The following is a 7,956-nucleotide window of genomic DNA, read 5'->3' as shown; positions in this document are numbered from 1 at the left end:
AACCGGACATCAGTATTGTTGTTGGCGTTTTGAGCAGGTTCTCCAATAAGCCCCAGGAGAATCATTGGAATGCAAGGATGCGGGTGCGTAGGTATGTGAAGGGCACTCTGGATTATGGCATCACTTATGGTACGGGCACTTCCTTGGTTGGTCATTGTGACTCGAATTGGGCTAGAGATGTTGATTCCAGGAAATCAATTTCTGGATATTGTTTCTCTTTAGGTTCAGGTATCTTCTCTTGGATCAGTAAGAAACAACCAACAGTGGCATTGTCTTCTACCGAGGCTGAGTACAAGGCAACATGTTTTACTGCTTGTGAAGCAATGTGGTTGAGGAGGATCTTATGGCGCATGGGAGTGCAAGAGGATGAGGCAACTGTGCTGAGGTGTGGCAATCAAATTTGCATGGCCATTGCTAAAAATCCAGTGTCTCATGCACGCACAAAACATATAGAGATTCAGTATCACTATGTGCGTGATTTGATCGAGGATGCAGGATAGTGGAATTGGTCTACTGTCCAACCGAGCAAAATGGAGTAGATATCTTCACCAAGGCACTCGAGAAGGATCAGCTTCAGGATCATCTTCAGAGACTTGGCATTGGGCCAAGAAGGTAGTTCACCTAGAGGTGGACATTGAGGGGGGGTGTTAGATATGCTCAATGCCCCACCCTCCTGGTAACCACTAGTGGTTCAAGGTGCTGAAGTTGTAAGGCCCCCATATGAGGAGAAGCCATGTGTGAGCTCGGAACACTGGATGGTCCTGACTTGCATGTCAGATGAGGTCTATCAATGAGATCGTTGATGGTAGAAAGGTGATTGTGTGGGAGCCTCTTATTCTTACAAACAACGACTAGTCGGTTCCATCGACTAGGTTGACTAGTCGGCTCCACCGACTAGGTTGACTAGTTGGTTCCACCGACTACGTTGATCTGACTACTGCCCTCATAGCTATAAAGAGGCGACCTCCTCAGTCCATTGTATCAGATTAGTTCAGATTAGATTAGATCTTCCAACTAGTAGCACTTCACCTAGTATCTGTCTAGATCGCCATCTAAGCTCCACTGTGGGAGCACATGGGTGGATGGAGCCATCATCTATACTACATTAGTATTGAAGGAAAATTTTATTCCTCTCCAGTTTGCTGTGTACTCTCTATTCTTTGTTCAGTTTTTGTTCCGCTGCGCCGTGTAATTGAACAGTTTTTTCATCATTTGCTTGAATTATTAAGAGTAAATTATTTATTTCCTTTATATTATTTTATGATAGGGTTGAGCATGAAGCCATCTATTTTATGTTGGGGATTGTGGAGCACGTCTTGGAAATATGGAAAGGATGTATTGAATTTGAAGAATTTCTTAGATGACATCAAACCTGGAAAGAAATGGTGGGCAGAGCCTCATGTAAAAGAAAGAGTTAAAATCTTTGAAGGAGAATCTATTTTAGGTGAAGGGACATTTTGACATAAGAATTGCAAGAGGATTGCATTAGATGGAAAGCATTTTGAGAACTTGAAATGTTCTTATTGCTCCTTTTTTCCATTTGAGGATGATTTTCACACGAGGTTATATAGATCTAAGAGTATAACTTGTACAGGTTATATAGATCTAAGAGTATAACTTGTAGAGGGAAAAGAGATACTGGTGGAGGCATAAAATTCGAGTACATGACTCTCTGATAAGTTTTAAATCAAACTAAAAAGAGAGGTCGTCTTGAACGATCTTTGAGAAGAGAGATATGGTATCTTGATACAAAAGTCATAACACTACAAATTCAGACATGGAATCTCTTAGAAAGCTCAATTGGATCCATTGCAAGAGGAGATGAGTTACAATTTTGTAGAAATATCATTGAGGTTCATAAGAATGGGCAATTTGAATGCAGAGAAGCTTTATGGATTTTTTTTGAAAGATGTTTCTAGGAACATAAATAGTGCAAAAAAAGGGAAAAGCTATTTTGAGCATAGTAAAGAAATAGTTGAGGCTATTAAATTTTGGGGTGGTCCACGCTTACATTTCTTTTATAGTAACTTATGTGGTCCATCACTCGACACAACTCATCGTGCTGCAAGGAATGCTTTTGTGTACAAGGTTGGAGATATATGAAGGTATGATGGAAAAACATGGATTAAATCTTGGTTCAATTCCTACTATGGGTGCAGAGGGTGAATATTATTAAGAAAATGGTTAGGTTGGTTGATATCTTGCTCAAATTCGAAGTTCAGCACTATTGCAAATCGGATTTCATTAATTGAGGTTGGCAATGAGGAGAAGAGTTATGATATAGTAGTGAGTGCTTTTGAAGATTGCATCATTGGTCATCATGCAAGAGTATTAATTGCTAATCCCTTGCATGGAAAGTTGCCAAGAATTGTGCTTAAATTGTGCAAATTACTTGTAATAAGTTTGACTTTGAGTTTGTAAAAGTGCAATCGGCTAATGTGGATTCTCTTTGGAATAAGCATTTGAGATATATTGTGGGTCCCATCTTAGGGCACGCTTATGATGGAGATTTGCAAAGATGAAGGCTCTGTTGGAAGATTATTATGATAGCGGTGGAAAATTTCAAAGTTTTTCTATTCATTGGGATAGGTGGACTTTTAATGGTCTCTATAAAGATGGAGTTGCATGAATATGCACGATCAAGACTTTATTCATAATGGCAAGAAATTGGTCAATGCATTAGATAATCCTTCTAGACAACTAATTTTAGGAAGTTAAACTATGACCTTTAATCATGTGCTTTTGGTATTTACCTCCTTTCACATCTCACAACATGGATTACAAGAAGGTGACGTTAAAAGAATTAATAGAGAAAATTGTGTTGCAGCACAATGGATTGCCTCTAGAAAGGTTCAAGCTTGCTTGAGAGAGTTAATATTGGGTCTTATTGGTCCTTTTGAAAAAATGCTTTATACAAAAACATACATGCAGGTAGTATCTAGCTACGTTGATGTATTTCTATATTCAAAATTTGATCTTTATTCAAGAGTGAAATTTTCATCAAAATTTTCTTTCTTTTATCAACTGTGGAGAATTGAGGTTCACCATCATCCCAAGATTACATTACAGAGGAATTTTATAAGCAGAGAATCTTTTTTTGATATTCAAATTTCTTGTCATTATGTTATTCTACTTGTCAAGTTTTGCAGTATATATACACAAGAGCACATTGGTTTGAATGGAAATCTTAAACTTTCTAAGGATAGACTAACACGAGTCCAAAGTGGAGTTCATGATCACTTGAAAGAAAAAGAGGTCTTTTGAAAGCAAGATATGATGCTTGGCATTGGATAAGATTGTGCTATATTTGTTGAATGCCTCTCAAATGAGTTTTTATGCTCTAATAAAGGAAAGAGGAATGTAAATACCAAAACAAGTTTGAAAAGAAAGGGCACGTGGTATTTGGGACGTGTTCAAAGAATGAAGAAGAGAACGGAAAACCGATGGGTTGAATATTGATACCCAATCGATATTTAGATAGACTATCTCAAGCAGACTTGTTGCCATATTGGCATAATAGAAGAGGTTGTAGCTGAAAAGCTCAAGGCAATTCACATATGACTTGACCGATCACAAAATGGTTAGTCTTGATCCTATGATATCTTTAGCTAACTTGACATACAATCCAAAGATAGACATTTATGAGCTTGATCCCAAGTAATGACGCATCCTTCAATGAATTCTTAAAGTCAACAAAATTATGATGCGATGCATTAGGAAAGGGAGCTCGTTTTGGGGCCTTGAGAGAAATTCACGATTTCTTCATTTTTCTTTCCTCTAAAACAATGAAATATGACATGCACCAGGGCCCCTCGGGCACTTTTTTTGTTTTTTTTGGGGGGGATGCATCCCCTATCACATACTAGTTACTATCCATAGAATGTAATGATTATTTGCCATCAATAAACAATTACATTCTACCATGATTATTGATGTACATACATCATATATGGAACTAAATAATACACTGCAAGATTCCATTCGAAAATGAAAGCTCAAAGTTGAAAATCTACAAGAAACATAATTTCCAAAGGTATTCTATCACAAAAAATATTTACAACCATCTTTGCACAAAATTGCTTTTGACAACCAAAATTGGTGCCCATAGTGAATACAACAAAAAAGCTAATCTATGGCCTAAGTTGTGGGTCTTCTCTGATCCACCTTGCCAGCTGCATGTCTTTTGCCATGATCGTAACCCTCTTGGCATGGATTGCACACAAGTTTGTGTCCTCAAGAAGGATTATTATAGCCACTTTTGCTGCTTCTTGTATGGCGGCTAGTGCGTTGATTGAATACGATAGTCGTCCCTGTAGGACTGCATAATCTCTTTCACCAATGGAGCGAACGGAGATCTTGGGATTAGAAGGTTCACGCTACTTTGATACTTTCTTATCTCTTGAAGTGCCTTCCTTCCAGGCTTTATGCGGTGTCTTCTAGGGACTCCACCTCCTCCACCTCCACCTCCGTGCCTCCACCTCGCCTACTGCCAATTTTGCCTTTTCCTTTTGCTATGCGATGCAATTCTGGCAATGATTTTCCACCCTGTCTAGAATGTGGAAAGTTCTGAGTGGCATTGTGCCATGTGGGTCATCGTTGTTGGCTCTCCAATCGTGCCCTTTGTGGTTGAACCAATTGAATCCGCATTTGCCTAGCATCTTCTTGTCCTCTGGCCCATTTTTCCAATCTACGTCTTTTGCGCTCTTATTCTTCTGGTCTGCTTTCTCGCTCTTGAGGTGCCTCATGCTGACTTTGAGGACTTGATTGCTCCCCATGATCTTCTTCGTCGTCATCTGTTTGCTCATTGGTTTTTGTCCTCTTCTCCTCCTCCTCCTCCTCCTCCTCCTCCTCCTCCTCCTGCCTCCTCTTTCTTCTATCTTCGATCATTGCATTGTATACATCGAGAGGGATTGGTTTTTGTCCTCTTCTCCTCCTCCTCCTCCTCCTGCCTCCTCTTTCTTCTCTCTTCGATCATTGCATTGTCTACATCGGGAGGGATTGGGAGCTTTGTTCTAGAATCAATCGATCTTCCAGTCTTCTTTGTTCTTGCCATGTCAGTGATGGTGGGGCTATGGAAGATGTGACGGTAGGAAGGAATGTACTAGTATGAGAGAGTACTGGTGGTACTGAGAAAATGAAGGTATTTGCATATATATAGGGGTACATTTATTTTGTGCATCATTATTAGTTACCCCCCTCAACCCCTCCTCCCCCCCCCTATTTGTCATCGCCCCCTCGGGGGTTAACCTCACAAAATTTTAGTGTACCACGTGCATTGTAAAGAAGGGATATTTCTCAAAAAAATTACTTAGTTCATTTAAACATTGGGTTTTTTCATTCAAATTTAGTTTGGGGGAAAAAACTTATTTAAGGGGTTTTTGAAATTCCCCTTGAACTCCCGTGAGGTCGCTCCCCCAAGCTTTTCTCATCACCCACCCTTGTTGGGTCCACAAGTACAAAATTTAATGCTTGTTTTTTTAAAAAAAGAGCCAATTAATCAAATGTCCACAAGAAATATTGAAGTGCAATTTTAATTAACATCAAAGTACATTTGGTTTAGCGATCCAACGCTTTCCAACATATCCAACTTCTATGTTTTTAGGAAGCTTGTGAAGATATCCAGGAATGCCTTCTTTTACTCGTTTGAGTTTGATGAATTGCTTGGGCTAACTCTGTTTGCAAAGCTTTATTCCTTGCATAGGAGGACCCGACTATACCATGATAGAACCGCTCATGAAGAGCATTACTTCCATTAATCCCCCCTCCATGTCGCATACTCTTGAAATAAGCACCTCGAGCTCTATAACGAGACTTTTCCATCCCTTGAGCACTCCAAGCCCTCAAGGAACCATATTGTGGCGAAGAAACCATGGACCATGAGCATAAAGAATGTGCCGCATACATAGAAAAAACACACGAGGTAAAGAAGAATAAATTGATTGCAATTAAAATTTAAAAAAAAGCAAAGACCAAACACACCATGTAGTGAGTAATGTGTCATTCACCCCATCCATCTACCATGGCTTCAATGAACTCTTTCACGATGACTTTATATAGTTGCACATCGTCATCGTCTATGGAAGGCTTCCTCAAGATCTTTACCAGATTATCCAATTCTTTCCAAACACGTATTCTCAAGGTTCTGACATGAGGATTAGCTTCCAATTAGTGGTGCAATCACATAACTTTTTCCAATAATTTCAATGCAGATTTAATCGATGTTTTCCATGATTGGACAAAAACCTTTGTGCCTTAGAGTCTCCCATGGACACGTTATTTGGAAGATTTTCTAATTTTCTTGACAATTGTGCGTCTTTGATTAGCTTTACATTCCCCCCATGTAGACCCATGCTCGAGAGTAAAGCTTCGACCCTTGCTATACATGATGCCGCTCTCTTCTCCGGTTTCATGTTCCATACATATACAATGTGCAAGTAAAGCAATTTATCAATGAGCCGCATCTCCGCATGTAACACACAGAAATGCACTCTTTGTAATGGAATGTTTAAAACTGGATCCCAATTTTTATCATTCTGATCTCTGTTGGGTGCAGCATCCTGATTGCAGCTCATTACTCCATTGCTCCAATACATCCGTTTGTTAGCATCATCATCTGTGATGTCATTCATTACATCTTTAGCATTCCCAAAGGCTTTTCCTCTTTTTATTTGCTCTTTCCCTCTATGTATTCCTATGTTACTGTCTCAAAGTTGGTGTGAGTGTATACAATAAAGACATGGATATGTCACATTTGCACTCAATTCTGTTCCAAACATACACTTCAATGTCTTAAGATCTCCTGTCATGTGCCATTCAACTTTAAATGATCTGAACCCTTCAACTTGAAGCAACTCTCCTTTCGTTTGTGCATCTATGACACTTGGAATTGGAGATCTATCAAATACCCATTTCAAGAATGAGTGTGTCTCTTTAGGAAGTTCAAATGCGGCAAGCCACCAAATGTGCTTTTCCGATTGCACACTAAAATCTTCCCTAATTTCCTTATCTTTGGAATGTCCGAGGGCTTTATTCATCAAAGCAATACTAACCCTCTCCAACTTGTGGCCTTTTACAACCTCACACTCATCCAATTTGATAACGAATACTAACTTTCCTTCACAATCTAAAAGATTAAAAGATTGACATGATTAGAAAAGATTTCGATAAAAATTATAGCTCTCTAAACAATATAATTTTAACCTACCCCTTGCTTTCATGTTGTAAAACTCTACCATTGCAACTTGGACCGTACGTATATCCAAAAAAACATTATTATGCTCTGTGTACTCAAAGTTCTTGGTTCTTACTTTGCACCTTTGGTAGTTGGTCCTCCTTTCTTTTTGCTATGTTGGACATTTGTCTTGTTTGTGCCTTCCAATGTTATGCTTTCTGAGATGTGTATAAATCCACCCAACAAATCTTGAACAGTAGAATTTATTTCCTTGCATTTCTAATGTATACTGGTCTCGACAATAGAGGATTCTTAATGCCTTGACCTCAAAGTGCATTTATAAAGACATTATACACAGCAAAGTACCCTTGCCAACTAATGCCAGCAACATCACATGCATGGACAACTTCTGATGAATCTACAAGATTCTCTAAATCACTTACAACCTCTTGTAATATTGCATGTCGCAATGCACACCGACGAGGGTCCCTAAGAATAAAAATGATTTCTTTCTTCTTAACTGCACTCTTTACGGCATAAAGTTTGTCAGAGGGATTTCTTCCAATAACCTCCTCCATAAACTTTTTGCAAAAATCATGATAACATTAGAAAAATAAATGACTCATTTGTAAGTAATGCTTCATAATTACAAAATAGTCCAAATATACATACCTGGTAGCTTTCACCCTGTGCTTCCTTGCTCCACCACCATATGGCAAGCTCTCCATTGGTTGCACGGGCTTGATCCTATGCTTGTAACCTAGAAGGGTTATTTTTTATCCTTT

The sequence above is a fragment of the Dipteris shenzhenensis genome, chromosome 21 (genome assembly GCF_047967505.1).
Source record: "Dipteris shenzhenensis isolate YYH24624 ecotype China chromosome 21, Dip_SZ_1.0, whole genome shotgun sequence".
Classification (NCBI taxonomy): domain Eukaryota; kingdom Viridiplantae; phylum Streptophyta; class Polypodiopsida; order Gleicheniales; family Dipteridaceae; genus Dipteris; species Dipteris shenzhenensis.
This window is presented reverse-complemented; position numbering follows the sequence as displayed.